The 22,408-nt window shown below is 44.9% G+C and overlaps 1 pseudogene; it reads right to left on the minus strand.

The window, feature by feature from the left end:
• Nucleotides 1-21,589: 21,589 nt before the first annotated feature.
• On the minus strand, nucleotides 21,590-21,708 carry LOC136650154 (5S ribosomal RNA; annotated as a pseudogene).
• Nucleotides 21,709-22,408: the final 700 nt, after the last annotated feature.

Raw genomic sequence — 22,408 nt, forward strand, 5'->3', positions numbered from 1 at the left:
GAACAGAAGTCAGATGAGTGAACCAATTCTCAATTCTTGAGAGGTGGTGTGCTCTTTCGTAGAGTCTCATGGGCTATCTGAGAGGAGGGGGAATCAAAGCCTGCAATGGATACATGAGGACCTGCAACTAAAATTTCAGGAAACATAGAAAAATAACTCTCGGCAGCCATTTGGCAACAGTGGAGGTGTGTTCTGCTGTTGCAGTGCGCTCCAGCCGACAGCCCAATCCTGGATAGTCTCTGGACCCATTTGGCTTTTTTTGTTTGCAGCTAGGGCTGGTATAAGAAGCACATGCACTTTTAGATCCTTGCAAAAAAAGGTCTGTTACAATGTTGCTAGGTTGCAAAGGTCATGAGACAAAACCCCACTGGTGGTTCTGTAGTCTTGAGCAGATGCGCTCATGGGTGCATTTATGGCAGAAACAGGCAATATATTTTGCACTGGGTGCTGCATTGGAAGTGTTCCTCATCAAATGTTCACTGTCATTTTTCAGCTGTAGCTCATTCTCTTGCCTTGGAGGCCCACCTGATCTCCTCCTCACTGGTGATTTTCCATTGCCCAGTAAAAACTCTTTTGTGCAGGCTGGCATTTTGTTAGTTTTCTCCCAACCAGTAGATTGTGTTTTTCTTTTTTCTTAACATTGGATTCATTTATTTACAGTGCATTCCAATAAATATAGCTACTCATAAGTAAGCCCCATTAGTTAAGCCATTTCTGCCCAACGTTGCATATATGCAACAAGGATCAAATGCGTACACCTGTGGGCTGGGCAGAAATGGGTTTTAAGTGGGACTTACTCCTACATATATGCATATAGGATTGCAGATAGAACCCAGTCCTGAGCTCACACTGCCGGCATGGACCGGGCCTGGGAGGTGGAGTAGGCCTGGCCTCAGCAGGTTGCCTAATCCCCCACCTAGCTAGCCTGGAATTATACTGGGCTACTCAGATTTGTGCCAGCAATTTTGCTGGTGCAGATATGAGTCTCTCTCCCATAGGGGTGGCTGGGGCATTACTCAGGGTAAGGTGATAAATATCCCCTTACTCCAAGTTGTGCCACAGCCACCTCCTAATCTGTGTTGGATATGGCACAGATCACTTGGCCTGCCTGGTCCAGTACAGGTTAGGATTGGGCTGCCCAGAGCCCACAAACTGCCCAAAGGGCTTTGATGGCTGCAGGTTCTGTGCCTGATGCAGTAACAAGGAATTTTGTTCCCAGTTCTTTTGAGGAAACCATAAAGGTCGATCCAGAGCAAAACAGTTTAAAGGAATCTGAATTGTTTTCAGTGAAAGTGCAGCAGGAGATTTTGTTGAAAGTAAGGGTTATTGCTTTTGACTGCTATCAGTTACTAACCCTTTGTGTGTTACAGCAAACCTTCCTTTGCTCCAATGTATCTCTATAAATACAAGCACATAAATGTGCACATATATTTCTCAGTATAATAACATAGCACACCAAGGTATTTCTTTTTTCATATGTCACTATGAATTACAAAAAGGTCAATCTGTTTTCTTCTAACCTGAGAGAAAATGAATACATGGAGAATAGTGTCTTAGGTTTTGTTTTCTTGATGACCTTCTTAAGGTGTAGGTAGGGCACCTATCTTCACTATAGGATGCCCTGATAGTTAGCTGGTCTTCTCAGGGGATTTATGCTGGTAACCTAGCAGATAGGGTTGATGTAAATAGTACTGCTGGCTAGTAATCCTTTGATTTAAGTCAGGAGCAGGGGTGGTTTGACCAGATCTGCTGCCTGATGCTGCTGCCACAAACAAACAAACAAAAATGGCAGCCACTTAGCTTGCACCTTCCCATACAATTCTTTTCCCAAAAAACCAGGATGTGTGGGTCATGCTGGGAATTCCAGCATGGGCATTTGCGGAAATGGCAGGGAACAGAAGTTACAAAAAACTGAAAATACATTTTTCAGTTCCATCATTACTCATGTTTGCAGTTAAGACAAAATTAATGCTTATGAATTTGGCTTCCAAGAATGTCTTGAATTTACAGGACAATTGAGAACATTATTGTTGATTTTGGTTCTATCTGTTCATCAGTTGCTGCCCATTAATGGCTTGAGCAACTCTTTCTTTGAATGAAATAAAAATATTAAGATGTATAAGAAAAAAACAACTCAGTTGTTGGCAGTGGGTCTTTTGTGCTTCTGAACTGGGAGAAAAACACAAAATCTGAGTTTTTCTTGTGTGTGTGTGTGTTTAAATGACTAACTTTTTCAGTGTCTGTTTTAGAGGTTGTGGAGGTGCCATTTCATTCTTTGCCTCAGGCAGTTGAATGCCTTGGGCTAGCCCTGAATGGATCACCATTGGAACTGGTGGTGTGCTAGCAGTGACTTTTTGGTTGCCCTGGTGATCTGGCACTGGACTCAGTGGCTGCGCACATGGGGTCGCCAACACTCTGGGGCGGGGGGGGGCTTAGCAGGCACAAGGCAGGGGTGAAAGTGCTGCTCACTGACACAGATATGAGATTTAAGCCACCTACTCTGAGTTCCCATGGTGGAGGCCAGCATTTGGATACCCATATGCAGCTGAAATGCCTCTGCTTCTGAGCATGTCGTGGCCGGAAGGGGTACGGTCAGATGGAGGCAGCAGTATTGGACTGCGAGAAGGATCCCTTTACAGGCAAGTGATGTGGGCAATGGCCCTCCCCCAATATTGGCACTTCAAAGCACCAATGAGGTGCTATGATATGACACATGACAAGACACAGGCATGCAATGCTGGCACCCCACTTACGATGGGACCTAGGCAGACTGCCCCCTTTGGTACACTACTGGTGTCAAGCAATTGTAACAAATATCAACAGCTTTACTCTTGTGAGACAAACTCTTTAAGGCTGCAAGCCTTTCACACTTATCTGGGAATTTAGTGGGACTTACAACTGAGAAGGCATGCATAAAATTGAGCTGTATATTCAGGCTACCTGAATATCAATCTACTGATTAGTTTGACCACAGCATTCCTAGAAGGAGCAGTGCCTCACAGTTCAACCAGAAAAGCACAAAAAGACTCAGAAACAACAACACCAAACTAACAAATTCTGCCATTCTGCTGTACTGGCAAGGATTACAAACACTGTTCCCCTCCTCCACAAAATAACACAAACATCATTTTCAATTTAATAACCTTTCACACTATTGTGAAATTCAAACAAAGCAGACCCCAAACACAAGTTTAATGACTTATACAATACCAGCCTCTGTTTATAATGTCACTCCTTCTGAAAAGCATCTTTGTGAACTTGCTCAAACGAACTCACTCAGAAGACTCCTACTTCGATATCAACCAGGTTCCTTCCTTCATCAGAGCGCAGGTTGTCAAGTTAAATAGGATTGTGCTCTCTCGGAAATCACTCCCACACGCAATCTTTGGCAGTTTCAATTATTTAGAACAGGGGTGTCCAAATTTTTTGGCAGGAGGGATGCATCATCTCTTTAACACTGTGTTTGGGGCTGGGAAAAACAATTAATTTACATGTCAAATTTGATTAAATTTAAATAAATTTACATAAATGACTATATTAGAGATGGAACTTATATGATTGAATGAAGGTCTTACAATAGCTCAAGGCCTATAAAAGGCCTTGTACAAAGAATGGCCGGCCTTTCCTTTGCTGCTGCTGCTGCTTCACCAACGTGAAACGGCAAACAGTGGAGGAAGCCCTCGGCCTGCAGCTCACGCAAGAGGTCGAATAAACATCCCTCACGGTGCGAGAAGTTGCATTGGGTCAGTGCAGGCTCTAGTTAGTCTCTGGAAGGCCAGATGCCCATTTTTTGGAGGCTGGGGGCTCCCCGTGGCCCTGACTGGGAGCCCCCAAGGGCTGCAAATGGCCCTCAGGTCGGGGTTTAGGCACTCCTGTTATAGAATACATGTACACACACCCATTTACGATATAAATGTGCTCTACTAGGGCAGCCCAATCCTATGGGCTGCCGATGCTGTGAGGTACAATGGCGCGGAAATGGTCGCTGCTGTATCCCATGGGGCCAGAGCAGCTGCTGATGTCTCTTTGGTGAAAGGGAACATTGATTCCCTTACCCGGGGTAGAACACTGCTGACCCCAAAGGGATCTGCGCCTGCTATTTAGTGGGTGCACAACTGAGGAAGCCCATGTCAAGCTTGGTGGCTCCAAAGGGGGCATAGAATTCAGCAGCAGCCTCTGCCACCATCCCCACCCCTTCCTGGGCTTGAGCCGCCCTCTGGCCCACCCACCCTCCACCCAGTTCTGCCTCCTCCCCATATTCTCCCCACCACAAAAAACCTATCCATCGCTGTGCTCCTGTTCTGTGTCTTGCCAGGACTGACTGGCACTGGCCTCCCCGCCGACCCTGGGTGTCTCCCACTGACAACAGAGTCCCTTAGGGCACTTTTGTGCTAGCAGTGCTCCCGACAGGTTCGAGCTCTAAGAAATCTCACTACAGTTCTTTGAAGTAAGCAACAAGAGTTTATGGTAACAGTGATACTTTTTTTTTTGGGGGGGGGGCTCTGCAGAAGAGAGTTCATTGTGAATTTACCAAGCAAGCAGCAGGTAAGCGGGAGCTGAAGGAAGCTACTGTAAGTGGTGAGGATGCAGTGGTACCAGTGAATGTGTTGTGAGCTAGGCCTGAAGTTTGAAGCTAACTCCACATGAGTTTAGAGGAATCATGACTTTGCCATTGTTAGACCACCAATCCTGAACTTAAGTGCCATCACTAGTAACTACATGGTTGACATTCCTTGAACTTTCCTATAAAAAATATACTAATGTGTTTCCATCCTGCATGGCTCCTGCTATCAGTGTTTTATGGTTGTTGCCCTATTCTCGATTATCCTTGCAATGCATGGTGCAAAGCTTTTACAATGTACATCGGAGTTGGTGCTTCTGAAAGTTCCTCATTTCCCTTCTTTATGTTGTGGTGATCTCAGGTGATATTTGTAATGATGGCCATTGCAAGTGAGGCATAACAACCACTCTGCATATCTATAACATCACAGTGTGCGCTCCGGGAACTGTGAACATGATTGGTTGGAAGCCACCATGTGAATGGTCCTGCAGTAATGGAGGTCAAGGGAAAGAGATAAGCTGCCTCTCTTTTCCCCTTTAAGGCAGGATGTGATAATCATTAGTGGATAATTTCTTCTATTCCCCTTCCCCTGCTGCCAACCTTCTTCCTACCCTATGGGTCATTAGATGACATAACACCCACATTGGCCAACTATATTATCCAAAGAGAGTGGCTTAGAAATTGAAATGCTTACATGGTCATGAACCCTGTCTGCTGTTAAAAATAAATCCCTTTATCTGTGCTGCATTCTCGGGCTTGCATTCTTGTTCTTTTCCCCATGGAAAGTCCTTTAAAGTGCTGTGGTCTCCAAGCTGAACAAGATTGAATGTGACTTTTTAAAAATAAAATGCCTGGTCTTATCCGCTTCCCTCTTCGGGACGACAATGGGAGATAAATTCGCTCTGCAGGAACCTTTTGTGGACCGTGCTGCTGAGGCAATTTGCAGTTTGCTATGGAAAAAGGCATCTTACGCTACATTTATCCTCCACCCCCCCCCCGCCGCTGGCTACAATTCAACCCACTTCGAGCCACTGAGCAGAGGTGCTGAGCGGAGCTCCTGCATTCCCCATAATAATGGGTGTGCAGGGAAGCAAGAGACAAATATATATACTATTCCAGGAAGCTTCCAGTTGAGGGTGGGGAGAAAAGGCCCAGGGGGAGGGCAGGGAGAGAGGAGGGGTGAGCAATTGCAAAATGCTTGAATAAAACATTTTCAAATGAGGTCATTTCATTTACCTCTGATGGCTCTAAATAAGCATATGTGGCTTTTGTGCATTCAGATCTGGGGCAAGGCTGATTGAAATGGGTATAACCAATGCAAATGAAAAGCTGCTATGGAACATAAGAGGTAGGACCTGTGGAGAGAGTGTGCCAAGGCCATGCAATCAAGGAGAACCCAGTTTTGTAGATGCGGAATGAGACGAAGAGCCTTGGAGAAATAAGGAACTGGATGGAGAGGAACCAAACATGACCTGGAAAATTAATAATTGATTATTCTGGTATTTTCACACTGTATCCATTGCGGGAATTATGAGGTAGTAGGGGCAAGAAGGGTTGCAACTAACAAAGGACTGGGTTTGTTAGGCCACAACTTTATCCCATATGGTTTCCATGAATTTGGCTGGATAAGGAGCAAGGGAATGGAGAAGATTTGCCAGTCTGTCTGCTGACAGAAGAGCCATCAGCCTCCTACTGGGGATTTTAGAGGAATGGGGTGGCTCAATATGGCAGATGGTAGAGACTATCTGTGGCTACTCACAGCTTGAGAGATGTAGGTGTCATGCCATCCCCAAAGTGGGCTGGTCTGACCCCCAAGACTCCGTAGGCCTCCAGATGGCATGTGGGGATTGCAGACTACCTGCCCCTTGAATCCCTGACCTTTATTTCACTTCCAGAACCAGTTAGGACAAGTATAGGCATGAGTAAAATTATGGAATAAAGCAAAACTGAGAAACTCTATTTGTGATGGAGGTGAAACTCAAATCTCAGCAATCAAATAAGGAGGCAGGTAAAATTTCTTCCCAGGCATGGCAACCACCAGCTGACACGATCCACAGCAAAGAGAGAAACAAGCATCATACAGAAGTCAAGGAGGAGGGAAATAGTGAAAGACAGAGTCCTTCCCCAGCTTAGGCCCCTCCTTTATGGTCACAAAGCAGACTGAAGGGAAATTATTTCTTCCCTGGTTTGTCCAGCAATCCTATACACAGTTTTCTGGTAGTAAGGCCCATAGGGCATAATGGTACTTACTTATCAGTAAACATGCATAGGATGCATTCTAAGGGTCAAATCCTATCCAACTTTCCAGCCCTGGTGTAGCAGTGCCAACAGGGTGTGCGCTATAACCCGGACTGGGAGGGTAGTTACAGAGGCCTCCACAAGGTAAGGGAACCTTGTTGTCTTGCTTCAGGGCTGCATTGCAGCTGCACTGGCACTGGAAAGTTGGACAGGATTGGGCCCCAAATCACTCAAGTTGGCCAGTAACTGAGTTGGAGTAATTCCTTGAAGCAATGTAAAGTGTAGCCATTTGAAGTGACATTTGATGGCTAGGGTGACTACAGCATACACATGCTAGTTAATTCATTACTGTTTACATTTTAAAAAAAATCAATTTCTTCACACACACACACACACACACACACACACACACACACACATACATACATACAGAGAGAGAGAGAGAGAGAGAGAGAGAGAGAGAGAGAGAGAGAGAGAGAGAGAGAAAAATTTCCTTTTGTCAGCTCTAACTCTCCTGCCAGTCAATTTTGGTGGATGTCCCCTGGTTCTTGTGTTCTGCAAGAGGGAAAGAATTCCCTCTAACCATTCTATCCACCCAATGCATCATTTTATATGTCTCAATCATGTCCCCTCTCAGGCACCTTCTTTCTTGACTAAAGAGCCGGAACGCCATAGTCCTTCTTCATAAGGAAGGTGCCCCAGCTCACCAATCATTTTGGTCACTCTCTTTTGCACTTTTCCAGTATTGCTATATCCTTTTTGAGATGTGGCCACCAGATACTCCAGATATGGCCTTAATATTGATTTGCACAATGGCATAATACTGACCCCTTCAACCTCCGTAATGGTGGTAGCAGTTGCACTCAGTGTAGCATGAGGGGATGTGCAAGGGAACATCATGCTGGGCCCAGTGCAGGACTTGGAGCCCAATCCTGAGCTCGGCATGGTGGCTCACCCCCAGCACACACTGTTGCAGCACATTTGCGGGCTCTACTACCGGGTGAGCGCCAGTAGTAGCCCAGCACTGGTTGGCGCCGGGCTACTGCTGGGTGGGCGCCCGACCTCTGCTGTTCGGCGGTTGTGTGGACTGCCAAGCAGCAGAGATGTAAGCAGGGGTGTGGGGGGAGGCGGGGAGGAGGTGGTCCGGGGAAGGGGGAGGTGGGACCAGTGGAGCTATGCTCCACCGGATCCAAAGCCTTCGTGTCGGGCTCACCGCCTGACACGGAGGCTTTTGATTCACTGCCGACCTTTTTGTTAGCAGTGAATTGAGTAGCTCCATTGCTGGGCTACTCTTTTTTCCCAGGGGAAGGGAACAAAAATCCCCTTCTCTCGAGGAGCTGCCGGCAGCTTCCCAAAGTGCACAGGATGTGGCAGCAGCCATTTTTGGCACAGCCGCAGCCGTGCACCCCCGGCAGCTCAGGATTGGGCTGTTAGACAGCACCAATCAGAATAGAAATCAGGGCAATTCTATATAGCTTTGTTCAACTAATGCTGATAAATAAAAGAAAAGAAATAGCAATGTTCACAAGTGCAAAAGAAATTCTCAAAGAGGATGACTATAATATAGTACATTGCAAGAATAAAGGCAAAATGAGGGAGTGAATTGAGGTCTTTCTTTAGAGCTTCTTGTTAAAGAGGAGCAAATCATTCTACTCATCTTACCTGATTTATGAATACATTATTCAATGTGCCATACTTTCCTCTGGAGAGAGAAGTCAGAGGTAGCGTTACAAGCTTTTGTTTCCTTTGGAGATGAGAGCACTGGAGATATAGGATGTACTATTTATTTGCAAGTATGCAAGCAGAGCATACTGGAAGCATGGAGGCTCCTAAGAAACAAGCAGCACTGCTGCTGATCTTTCATGAGGGTCTGAATTGCACCCCAATATCCTACTTTTAGCCACCTCCAGCTCAAAAGTCTCAGCTCTTCCTGTGTCTGTCTCAGATTCAAACTGCAGGCTGATTTCTTTGCCCACCCACAGAACACTGATCTCAGAAACAACTGTGTAGGTAAATTGCCTTTTCAGGAAAACAGCTACAGTCACTAACTCGCATTGAAGAAACACTGACCAATCATTCCTGATGATTAGCAAGTGATCTGTTTAGCAAAGCATGGTTGCCAGCATCCATGCCAACATGCTAGCAATAACTGCTTTAGCATAGTGACTAACGACCCAATCCTACTGAGCATTTACAATGATGGATCTTGCAATCTGCCATCCAGGGCCGGAGTCAGGCTATTTTGCACCCTAGGCAAGGCTAACTACTTGCATTCCCCCATTTTTTAAATAGGAATTATATTCCATAGCACTATTGCAACATGCTGCTGGGGTGTCAAAATTGTTGCACCACCATCGTGTGTGTTCAGAGCCACTGGTGCAAGTGGCTGGAGGCTCTGTGTGCCCGTCAGAGATGGACCCAGCCGGTGTTGGAGAAGGTAAAGTGCTGGCAGGGGTAGAACATGGGCAGTTTGGGAGAAATTCAGTGTAGGGACTGGGGAGGGGAGGGGGTGGGTTGGAAGTGGGAGTAGGAGGATCTCAGCAGCAATAGTGTGTGCTGGACTCCTATCCTAGTTTTCCTGGTTCAACACACCTCCTGCCTCTCCTCAGATGTATGCCAACAAAATAGCTGACATAGGTCTGAGAAGACCCATCGACTGGTTAGGTGGCACATGAATAGTAAGAGTAAGTAAAAAATTTTTTTAAATTTACCTCTCCCAGGGCGACTGGTTGCCTGAACACTAGTTCCAGCAGTGCAAGGCCGCAGTAGGACTAAGGTCGAAGTGTCTGACTCGTTATAAGGCACCTCCATGTATTCAACTGCATCTTTTTGTACACCTGAACAACAACAAAATTCTTACTCTAGAATAAAATGAATGGTGCTTCCAAATCTTCTCTTCCCTAAAGCAGGCTCACACAACAGCCTCTGTCACTGAAACTCAGAGGACTTCTCAGAGGTAGTGTCCAGCTCTACATGAGAAGCAACTATTGGAGGATAGAGAGAAAAGCCCTGGTGCATGCACTAAACAACACGTTCTATGGACTTGGGGCTAGGCAGTACAATTACTCACCTTGCGGTAAATTCAGTCTGTGGGGTTCTTGCAATTGCAGTCCTGGCCCCTGTGCTGCCTGTGGCCAGGGCCACAAAATGCCGTCCCCCAGCCCTAAAAAATCACTTAGGAAGCGACTTTTTTAGGCTTTCTGAAGGCTCTCTAGAAGGTCTAAAAAGGTCACTTCCAGTTTTTGCTGGAAAGCGGAAGTGGCCTTTTTAGGTTTTCCAGAGGCCTCAGAAGGCCTTCTAAGAAGGGGGGAAAAACTGACAGGGAGGAGGGGGTTCTGGTGGAACCCCTCGCTGGGTGGTTCCCCTGGATTTTTGCCCCCCTGACACCCTGCCAGGTACACCAGTAGGTTCTTGTCCCAGACACCAGACAGTCATTCTTTTTAGGAAAGGGCATCCTTCGCTTTTTGTTGCTCAACCTACAACCTGAATTTCAATTGCGGAATGCAGCTGTGCCCTCCTGCGAGATAACAAAAATTGCAGTAAAACTGTCACATGCTGCTACAGGAGACTATTCAATAATGCTGTATCTTTTTATAAGGGATACTTTAAAAAATGGAGTAGGAAATGGTTGCCAGTACGTCAGAAGCAGCAAAAAAGCACCAAACAAAGGAGGAATGGGGGTGGGAGACGTGGCTCTCATTAAATACAGCTCCCAGGCAAGCCCGCCTTTATACTACAGACCTATCTGCTCACGACTCGGCGCTTTGTTGCTGCTCTTTGGCGGTGGGTGTAGGCTAACAAGCGTCTGTTGCGAGGGCCTCCTGAGCGTGTTAATTGTATGGCTTCTTCACACACAGACAAAAGCACTTTCGTCTTACATTCCAGTGTTTTACATCTCTGTGGATTAAGAAAAGAACAGGCATAATATTGTGCTCCCAACTGTGGCTGTTGGCTGTGATCACTGCCTTTGGTCTTTTACAACCATTTTCAATGTCCCTGTTTGACACCTGTCATTATCATTCTGTCACACAGTCAACTGTCTCCTCGCCTGCAGCTTCATGGTAATGCCAATATGAATTTTTTTCCTGCTTCCCCAAAGAAGCTCGATGATGTACTTGATAGTTATAGATTAAATAATTTAACTAGATCTTGAGACAAAATATGTACATATATATATTGGGGTGTAATGATTTTATTCACCATGTTTTAATAATTTATTGCTTGTTTATATTTTATATACTGTATATATACATATATAATAATGGAATATATATTTTATATATACTATACTATACTGTATAGTATACACTATACTATACACTATACACTATACTGTATAGCTTGGAGGCAGGCTGTGCAGCATGGCCTTTCCCAGTTTGAAGAGACACTTGGCCAACAGTCTGAGGCTAAGAGGAAAAGAAGGAAGGCCCATAGCCAGGGAGACAGACCAGGGACAGACTGCACTTGCTCCCAGTGTGGAAGGGATTGTCACTCCCGAATCGGCCTTTTCAGCCACTCTAGACGCTATTCCAGAACCACCATTCAGAGCGCGATACCATAGCCTTTCGAGACTGAAGGTTGCCAACAAACACTATACTGTGTATATACATATAGTATAGAACAATAGACCATAATAGAATATAGGAGCATAGAATAGAGTATAGAATAGTATATAGTTCTCTCAGTGTGGTACGCACACAAGCACACACACACACACATTCTATACTCCTATATTCTATTATACTCTATTATTCTATACTATATATATAAATTCTCTCAGTGTGGTGCAGAACTCTAACTGTGATTACTGGCAGTTCCAGAGATGAATCTTCACCTTACTTCCAAGGGATAGATAAAATCGTGTTGCTTGAATTTGGCAAAGCTGACTGTTTTCAGGAATCCTGTCAGTCATGCAGTGTGGAAGGACACTGTACTAACATGGTTTGAACTAACAGCATAGCTAGTGGAATTTTATTTTATTTAAAAAGTATGAGTTCTGCATTTTGAAAAGCTCAACATATAAACTTGTAGAGGAAGGAAGAAGGTGTGGTTGGGGAGCAGGCACAATGCCAAGTGGTTCCAGATGGCCCTTTCTTCCTTGTGCCCCCCTTATCACTTACTGGCCAGATTGGATTTAATGGAGAATTGGTAATATTCTGCTCTTGAAAGGACTGAATGAACAGTGAGACACCACACTGTTAAGCCATGTAATTTAGAGATTTTGCAGAAAAAATGGGGAAACCTTCTCCCAAATACTGGAGAGTCATATTAGATGTCCACTGATGAGAGCCTTCAAAATGTTGAAACATTTAAATTCAGAATGTTGCTCCCCCCATTTTATCCCCATAACACCTTGTAGTTGGGTTAGACTGAGAGAGAGAGTGGCTGCTCAGGGTCGCTCAGTGAGTCTCATGGTTGAGTAGAGCATTTGAACCTGGATTTCCCTAGTCCTAGCCGGACACCCTAACCCAGCCATTTTCAACCACTGTGCCGTGGCACACTGGTATGCCGCGAATGGTTCCCAGGTGTGCCACGGGAATTTGGGAGAGGGTCATTTATCAATAGGACCATTAGGGGATGTGAGCCCCCATTGACAGCAAAGTGTGCCTTGTCAATTGTCAAAAAGCTGATGGTGTGCCTTGACCATTTTAGTGCCTTGCCAGTGTGCTGCGAGATGAAAAAGGTTGAAAATCACTGCCCTAACCACTAAAGCAGGTAGTCAGGAGTTGTTTGTTCCAGGGGTTTGTTCCACAGAGAGACCCTTGTAAGACACCATGTGTGAAATACCTCAAACCACTGTGTAGTGCTATTTGGAAAGTGGTTTGAGGTGTTTCACACATAGTGCGTTACGTACAAGGGCCTCTCTGTAGTCTAACTCCTGAAACAAACAATACCTGCCATAATACATTACACCAGAAGAGGTTTATTTTTTTATAGGACATTATGGATTGCAGAATTCAGATTCAAACTTTCTCCTTCACACTTGCAACCTGGGCAAAAGCTGGACAGATTTTCTGTGACATCAAAGCAACTGATGATGCAATGCTGGAACAGCGGTGCCAACTGTAGCTGGAGGTGCTATTGTCATCACCAGGCGGTTAAAGGGAGGGCCAGGCAGCTGAAAGACTTAAGCATTTGGGGGGCCGCTGTGAGATACAGGAAGCTGGACTAGATGGGCCTATGGCCTGATCCAGTGGGGCTGTTCTTATGTTCTTAAGCAACACAGACCCACAGTGACTTCAGAATTGCTCAGGCAGGGTGGCAAGAGAGATGGAGCATGCAGACAGATTAGAGGGGACTTCAAGAGTGAGTGATTGCTTACTTCTAAGTAATTGTGATGGATCGGGCACAAATTGGCTTACATTCAGGAGGAGGGAAGTGCAGGATGGTCAGGCTGGTTCAATAATAGTTATACTCTGTCAGGCTGACAGGTTCTTAGTTTGGTTAAGGTCAGGTTAAAGATGCAAGCTTGTATGTGCATGCATGTATACCTGCATGTGTGTGTATGTGTGTGGGAGGAGAGAGAGAGAGAGAGAGAGAGAGAGAGAGAGAGAGAGAGAGTATGCTTCTGATGGGCTAACTATCAAATTCATGACTAGATCTGGTTAAAGTGTCAAGAACCTTGCAGACCCACACCTTAATTGGGTAACTGCAGCTCCAAAATTGTATTTTATCTCACCTAGGAAGGATGCAAGGCAAGTGGACCAGAGCAAGGACAGGAATACAGATAAGGAGATTGAGGAAGTTTCCAATAAAGGACCAGCTCATCTCCTTGCAGGTATTGCTTCTGGAAAGGTCAGGGAAGGAAGTAACTTAAAGAACTGAGCTGAGAGAGAGAGAAAAAAACAAACTAAAAATATATCTTGATGTTTGTAAATGGGGATCACTTTAAGGCCTAAAGGTAAATCTTCTTTTGCATTCGACTGAACAGCTATATAGCGCTATGAGACTGAGCTGTCAGAGAACCAACTGGAGATAACAAAATATATATAATTGATTTATGTTCAGCCACTGTGTTGCATTGGAGATGGAATTGCTTGGATTTTTTAGCAATAAAGAACAGCTTTTGCTATTATAACACCATAGATCATGAAACCGCCTGTCATGGCTGGAAGCGACCATGCTGTCATAGGAACAAAATAGTCCAAATTTCAAGTTCTCAATGATCGGGCTGCTGAAAGCTACTCTAAAACAGTGGGTGATCAGAATGGGATTTCAAACTGAAGATTGAAGGCCACTCCAAGGCCATAAAACGGCATCAGCTCCTCTCCAATAGGAAGGATAGCTCAGTGGTCAGCATGCTCAAACAACCCAGATGTGGCCAAGTTTCAGTACATTACTAGTATACATACACACTGCTTAGGTGCAAACAAAAGGTTACTCTGGGGTAGCACACTGCATGGAGTGGTATTTTATTTTATTAGTCTATGCTGTTGTACAGATTTCTGGAAAATCAGGAGTCAGGCAAAGGCAACCAGGAGCCACTCCAAGGCAGACAGTTCCAAAGTTTGCACATGAGGCTCAAAAAGACTTTATGCCTCCTATCCACCTGCTTAACCTCTGGGGAGAAAGCAGAGCAAGGCCTCTGCTGAGAATGGATACTAATTTTGGGAATCTACTTACCACCTGGAGGGTCCAAGGCAAATGAAAAGCAATGGCAACTGCTGAGAATGTCTTATATGGATAAGGAGATTCTCTATATGATCTGGGACCCTTGCTTGATAAGAGGGGGACAAATCTTACAGCCCTTATCTTCAGCACTGCTCTCCACATGGTATGTATGAATATAGGTTGAATCAGCTCTCTGTAATATGGTAGCCATAGAGTTTAATGTAATAACTCTAACTACCCTTTTCAGGACAGAATCAAATGAGAATAGTCCGAATCTGGGTAAAAATAGACTTCGGAATGATGCCAGAGACTTCAACTGGATTTAACTCAAGCTACCAGAGACCTGTTACCTGTGCACCTATTAGTAGAAAGTGGGTGGAGAAACTGATTGAGATTTGTACCTACCAGTTAGGGGGAGAAAAGGGGCATTGCTGAGTCTGTAAGGTCATTTATATGGGGCAATTGGAACCCTCAAATTAACACCTGCCACTCAGGGTGACTAAGGAAGGCTGGGGCTGTGATAAAACTTGTAGGTGTGAGAGCAGGGAGGGTTGACTCACTGGCCACTGGATGAGAAACAGGAGAAAAGCATGTACTGGCACAAACAAGACCCTGGTGAAACTCTCTGTTGCCTGTTGCTAAGACTACCTACTTGTGTAAGTAAGGGCGCAATCCTAACCCCTTATGTCAGTGCTTTCCAGCACTGACAAAAGAGCAATGAAGCTTCGAGGTAAGGAAATAAACATTCCCTTACTTTGAGGAGGCCTCCATGAATGACACCCAACTGCAGGATGCAGCACATGTCCCATTGGCACTGCTATGCTAGTGGTGGAAAGCATGACATAAGGGGTTAGGATTGCACCCTAAGAATGATATCTTTTATTCAGTGACCTCAGTTAAATTTCTGCTATCAAGGAGCAATTCTACCTGATGAACTTAATTCACTTCAAATGAAGTCTCTTTGTAGGACTCTGCTCCTTGTGGAAACCTTGCTGGTCTCTCCAGATGATATCTGTAACATCTAATAAACAACTGACAGCCCAATCCTATGAATGTCTACTCAGAAGTAAGTCCCATTAGAATCAATGGAGCTTACTCCCAGGAAAATGTGGATAGGATTGGGCTGTAAGCTTCCTGGAACCACAGTACTTTAATATCATTATCTTGATATAGTAATATCAGTATGTAGATAGTTGAGGTTACTCAGTGCTGGGGTTTAGTTTCCAATCTCTCTTTTTGCAGGGCCTACCCATTTGATTTAAAGTATGGCATCAAAAGAAAACTTTCTGATGTGTATTTGTATTCAGCAGCTTTTATGTCTTTCCTAGACAGGCACATGCAGATGTAAAGAGAGAACCATATGCAGGCTTGAAAGGAGCAGATGCTACACAATCAAGGGTAATTTAAAAGAAAAAGGGAAGGTGCTGGAAGGACAAAATAGCAACCACTGTCAGGAACTTTCTCTCTTGTTTTATGCTGTTTTGTTTGCAACTCCAAGTCCCCCTGGTGAATACTCTGGCTGGATTCCAAATCAGTGCCACCAAATGCCACTTCTTTTTCCATATGTCATTATTTCAGCTCTGTGCTTCTGGCTCCCTGCCATGAATGGGTTTTCACTCGTACATTGCCTCTTTCTTTCCCCCTGCTCCATATTGACAGGGATGGGCTTTTCCTGATGGTGGCATGTTTAGTTCCACTGATGGCTCATGCACACAGAATGCTGATTGTGGGCATACAGTACTCAGAAGAGTATTCTAAATATCCTATAATACAACAAGCATCCAGAGCAACAGTAAATGGTTATTTAGAAAAGTTATTAATAAAGTTCTTTGCAAGAGCACTTAACTAACAGTGCCATAGGCAGCAGCTCCACCAGGTACAGTGGCACCAAAACAGCTACAGCTGCATCCAGCAGCATCACCAAGGCCACCAGAACTCTCCTCAGGGGAAGCCTCATGCTCTGCAACGGGGCTTCTCAAGTCTGCGCTGGCTATTTTGTCGGCGCACACTTTAGAGACTCCACGTCAGGTCTTCTGGCAGAGCTCTGCAGTGCAGAGCTCTGCTGGTACCAGCCTTCCCACCTTGGTTCCTCCCCCTGCCCTAACCTCCTCCACCCTGTTCAGTCCATTGCCTGCCGCCCGCCCCAAAACTACTTGTCCCTCACAGCACATTTGCGACACCCAGTGCCGGCGCTGGAGGATCTGGCCCTAATAGCCCAATCCTATTGGGCTCTAATGCAAGGCTGAATGAACATTCCACCAGCATTAACTGCGATATGGAAGTTGCAAAAGGTGCTCTGACAGTGCATGGAGGTGCATGCAGCCAGTCCACCAGTGGGAAGGTTGCAGTTGCATCACGCATGGTGACAGCTCCATCAGGACCTGCTGACAAAGGTAACTTGGAGGGGGAGGCAGATGGAATGGGGTAAGAGTGAAACAGGGTGGAGGAAGGCAGAATGAAAAGGCAACAGTTATAGGGATGGCAGGACAGGGTGGGGTGGCTGCACTAGCGGACTTCCCCCTCCCTGCTCCCAGGGCCGTGAAGCCGCCCCCCCATGCACAAAGCCGCCCCCTATCTCTGGAGCGCAATGAAGTCTTGCACGACCGTAGGCCCAACTGGGGAAGCTTTCTGAGGCTTCCCCGCAGTCTTAAACTCACTTCCAGAAAACCGGAATTGCAGTTTCCGACTGCATCAGGGGCTTCAGTGAGGCTTCCCACATGGTTCTAGAGGCACGCGGACCCAGCGCCTGGGGCATTTGCCCCATTTGCTCAGCGCTAGGACTGCTGCTTGGTGGTTACAGGAGGGGGTAGATCCAGTGGCAATGGCACCGGAGATGATAGTGGTGGGTTAGAGCATTGAAGTGGGAGAAACAGAGGCTGGCACCACACCACGGTAAGGGAGAGGCAGCATTTGGCCTGCTGCCTCAGGTGCAAGGAAATCTTGGGCTGGTCCTGTACAGAAACATTCATTCATTCATTCATTCATTCATTCAAGACAATCATGCTGTTCTACCTAAATGATGTTCAGAGCGGTGAATAATCAAAATAAAAAAATAAAAAAGTAACCATATGAAAAATAAACATAAGCAGGAAAACTAGTCACCCAACAGAATGGCCCAGTTATGCATTATATGAACCTCTCTATTGCTCATCAGTCAACAGTTCTAGATCATATTTCACATCCTGTCCAACAGTGAGATTTAAGCTATGTGCCAGGATCCACACAGACCCCCTTTCCTCCAATTTGGGTCTCCCTGCCATATACAAACTGCTTTTGAAATGCATGCAACTGGTTCTGCAATTCTTTGGGCACTGACAAGAGCTTTTAATTGGTTTTGCAGCTGGGCAGTCTTTTAAAAGTTTTTGGGAAACATTTTCATCTCTTCCCTTCTTCCTGCCACAGAAACTGTTTGTGGCTTTACTGTTACAAATGCAACACAACATGGAATATAGTTTGATAAATGATGAGTCAAACGCTGATGAAATTCATGAGAGATCTTTGGACGTTCATTTTGTATGGTTTGTTTCCTATGTTTCAAAGGTATACTGACGTAACTTTTCCTTGTGGAGGGTTTTGATTGGTTTGGTTAGGCATATCAAAACAGCAGATGACAATAGTTCCACCCAGTCTCATGCATAATGCAAACTTTTCTCCCTGTTAAAAATCACACTAACAAGCAAACTCGCAAACAAAAATTAAACTGCAAACCAGCCATATGGTCCTGTCAGTTCTTGTTCCATCTGGATTCTTGCACTCCGAGGACCTTCCATAGAATATGAGATAAATTTTTGAAACATTCTTTCTTTTATAGGCTGGGTAATGGCCATATAAATGGCTCTCTCTTTTAAAAGAAAGCCAGAAATGAGAGCGATCAAACAATTCTACTATTTTGGATTGAATACAATGTACCCCAGTGTTCTTGAAGGGTGATACAGATCCATGTACATCTGGACCAGGACAAAAGTGAAGGGGAATTTTAATCCTTTCCATCTGCTACAGTCAACTGCTGGTGGTCTTTCCCTCCAGAGGGAAACAGCAGCATTGGGGAGTACTAATCTGGATTAGATCCCAGTGGAGGGAAAAAGTTAAAGCCCCATCATAGATTAAAAACGAACAAACGAACAAATCCTGTATAGGACTGCCTGACCAGAGGGTGGGATTAGGATTCGACATGCACCACTGCTGTCAATCCCACCTCCCCGGCCTGATTCTTCCTGTTCTGCCCTCCCCCTGCCCAGAAACCCCATTCCCCTTCCACACCACCTTCCTGCCACCCTCTCTCACCCCTGCATCACCCAGCACACACTTATCTGTGCTGGCTAGCACAAAGACTGGATCTGGGGCTGGCAGCCTGGTGCACGTCCTTTTTCTGGTGCTGCTGGCTCTCAAATTGGCACAGACATGGCTTATGACATGTTTACAATACTCGTGGCTGGCGTAGGAAGGAAGGCTTGAGCTGGCTCAACTCTACCTTTGGAGTGGGCTGCCCAAGATTCCTATACCAATTGTCCAGGGCGTTACTGGGTAATGCATATTGGAATTTGGATTCACTACCACTTGCAGGACTCTGGAGGGCAGTGACACCTGAGACCTCTTCACCTGCCCCTCTATGGTTCTTGCAGGTGGTGTGGTCCTCAACACTATTTCCTTCCTCCCCTCCTTCTCAGACTCTCACTTCTTTCCAGACCATTGCAGGAGAAGGATGTGTACTGTATCTCTGTAATGGCAGACCTCATTTCCCTTTCATCAGACTTCCACCCAAAGGGAACAGCTCTAGGATTCCCTGTTTCAAAGTAGCAGAGCCTCTGATCAGAAGACGCCTGTATACAACTCTGAACTATGAGTAAAGTATTTCGTATGAAACCTTTACCAAGCTTTCACTTCTGTGTATGTTTTATTGATACACAACTGGTGGGTTGTGGGAATATCTTCCCATAAAAAAGGGTCATTCACTGATTATTCTGTTCCTCTCCTCTCTTTCAACAATGATTCCAGGCCTAAAACTTTTGGAGTGGACAAGGGCACTGATGGTTTGTATAGAAGGTATTATTGAGTGGGATACTGCAAATCTAGTTGGAAAAAAAAAAGATTGCTTGTTTGATGACAGTGAAACCAAAGGCATTGCAGTGACCTAGGAATCAAATTTCACCATTCTCCAACAAAAACAAAAAAAAGTGATTTTTTTTTTTTTGGGGGGGGCGTAATTCAGCACAATACTAATCAATTGTGACAGGACCTAGAGAGTATTTTCATGGTGCCAATTACTTAAAGGGCATAGATGCCATAGCACTATTAAAGTAATAGCCAAGACAGCTCTCTAGGACATCGTGAAACAGTGTACTAAATGTTGTTCAACTTGTTCGATGAAATAAAGGATTGGATCATTAACCTCACCAATGTCAATGGGTTGTCACTATCAAATTCAGCTAAATGAGTGTCCGAGGTAATACTTAAGAGCACATTTCACACCAAGGAATGCATTAATATATTACTGGCTACTAATAAAGAGAAAGAAAGAGACTCTCTGATGTAGTGAGAAGAATACAAAATGAATAAAATCTGTGTATTAGAGAAAGGCTCATACTGACAGAGGGGTGGGGAAGGAACAAATATGTATTTTAAAATACGTATGGCTGAATTTCCAGAGACAGAGGATCTGTTACGATGCATGCTAGTAGTTAGATATCTCAGGGCGTAATCCAAACTGCCCATGGGTGGGCCAGGCCCAGGAGAGTGGTAGTGCCAGGATCCATCATTTACGCCAGATCCTAATCCCCTTCCCAGGCGTTCTGGCATAGTACAGGGCTGCTTGGTTCTATGCTACCTCTTTAGGTGGCTCAGATTTGAGTTGCCCCATTCAAGCTGCTGCTGTGTCATCCAGAGTAAGGGGAATTGATTCCTCTTGCTCTAGGCTACGCTGCAGCCAGCCCCAACCCTGTGTTGGATATAGCGCAGGCCAGCTGACTGACCTGTTCCAATGCAGGTTAGGATTGGGCTGCCCTTGTGATTTTTAACTTCTTATAACTTTGCCAGACTTTAGCACTGAGAAGGAGTTGACAAAAAGCTTATAGAAAATCAAGAACATTGGAACACATGCTTTCTTCCTTCAAAATGCCACCTTAAAAAAAATGGTTAGCAACCTTCAGTCTCGAAAGACCAGTGCTTTTTTTGTGAAAAAAAAGGTGCAGGAACTCACAACTTGTTAATCTTTTATTTATTTATTTATTTATTTATTTATAAACCATTTTTTATTGGAGAAATAAAGTATTTTTTATGTGCTTCCCCCCTAAAGATGAACTTACTTCTGAGTAGACATGCATAGGATTGGGCTCTCAATCTCCACATCCCCTTCCCCCTAGCTACTTTTTCAACACATGGGGAAAAATACTGTACAGGTGCACTTGTAGCATGTAGTATGGCACTACTTCGAGGAGAAGAAGCAATGAATGGATTCCGAAAAATGGCTTACATGAGTTCCATGTAGTAAAATTACTCTAAGCAACTGTGGGAGTAAGAACAAAAAAGGAATTCTTACATGAGAGGGGTTCCTTAGGTGCACACAGAAACAGCTACTTTTGCAAACAAGTGATTAAATATGGTTTAATTCAGGTATCAGAATACTCTGTGTCTTTGGGAAGGCGCTTGGCATGCAATTGTATGTTCTCTGCTGCCCTGAGCAGCTGCTGTGCATTGCTGGAGAGGAGCTGCAAATGCTGGCTGGTGGAGGGCATGCTTGTGGGGGAAGGATGAGGAAGATCTCTGGCAAGGCTGGACAGCATGTTGTACACATGTAGAATCCCTTTTCACCAGCCCTTAGCATGTGAAAATGGGTGCAGATATATATCTCTGCCAGGATTAAGAGCCCAATCCTAGGTATGTCTACTCTGAAGTAAGTCTTGTTCTAGTCAATGGAGCTTACTCCCAGGAAAGTGCCTAGGATTGCAGCCTAAGAGCCCAATCCTATGCATGTCTACTCAGAAGTCCACTTTAGTGAATGCGGCTTACTGTGGATAGGATGGCAGCCTAAGAGTCCAATCCTGTGCCTGTCTACTCTGCCTCTGTTTTGCTCCCCCCCCTCCTGGAATGCCTCCGAAGGGGAGGGGCCCCTGCAAAAAGGTGCCGGAACTCCGTCCCCCCGCGTTCCATTAGAAAAAAAGCCCTGCAAAAGACTATGGTATAAGCCTACAGCACCCAGTATTCCCAGGCGGTCTCCCATCCAAGTACTAACCAGGCCTGACCCTGCTTAGCTTCCGAGATCAGACAAGATCGGGCATGTGCAGGGTAATGCCACCTATGTTCTTCAGGAACTTTGCTGGACCCAGAACCATTCACTGTAATAACACTTGACCCAGCATAGAGCACTGAGAATGGAACCATCAGCCAAATTATTTAATCAAAGAGAAGGTTAAGACATTGTTTGATCTCCATGAGAAGGAGGTTCCTGAAGGCAAACTTCTCTAAAATAGAAGATAAAGGGAGCAAACCTCATTCTTTTGACATCAACAGCAAGACATTTCATTTTCAGTGCAAAGCAAACTGCAACCAAATGCCCAGAAGATCTTAAATGGTTAGAAACAGGAGCTGAACATCACTGGGCTGGGACTATAACATATTTAGTAGTTTTCACTTTTATTGTCCATTTATTTTGGTCTGAGTTGTGTGAACCCAGTGATATCATCATATAAGTATCGAATGATGTGACAATGGCACAGTGTTGTCCATGTCTTTTATGATTTGCTTTGTTACCTTTCATGACATTATGTAATAATATTCAGTGATGTAAGCAAGTGCTGTATCATCACTCAACAACAGTCAAGTTCTCTGTGCCATCCTATTGGTTTTGCTGAGCCATATTACCTACAAGTCATTGCTAAGCATGAAATCATGCAAACATTCTAAACAGGAGGAAAGAAGTATCTAGAAAACTGCTCACATTAAAACTGCTCACATTCTCACCATATTCCTGTGAGAAGCAGCAATGTCTCCATCATGTAACAT

Source organism: Tiliqua scincoides, chromosome 4 (genome assembly GCF_035046505.1).
Source record: "Tiliqua scincoides isolate rTilSci1 chromosome 4, rTilSci1.hap2, whole genome shotgun sequence".
In the NCBI taxonomy this organism is placed as follows: Eukaryota; Metazoa; Chordata; class Lepidosauria; order Squamata; family Scincidae; genus Tiliqua; species Tiliqua scincoides.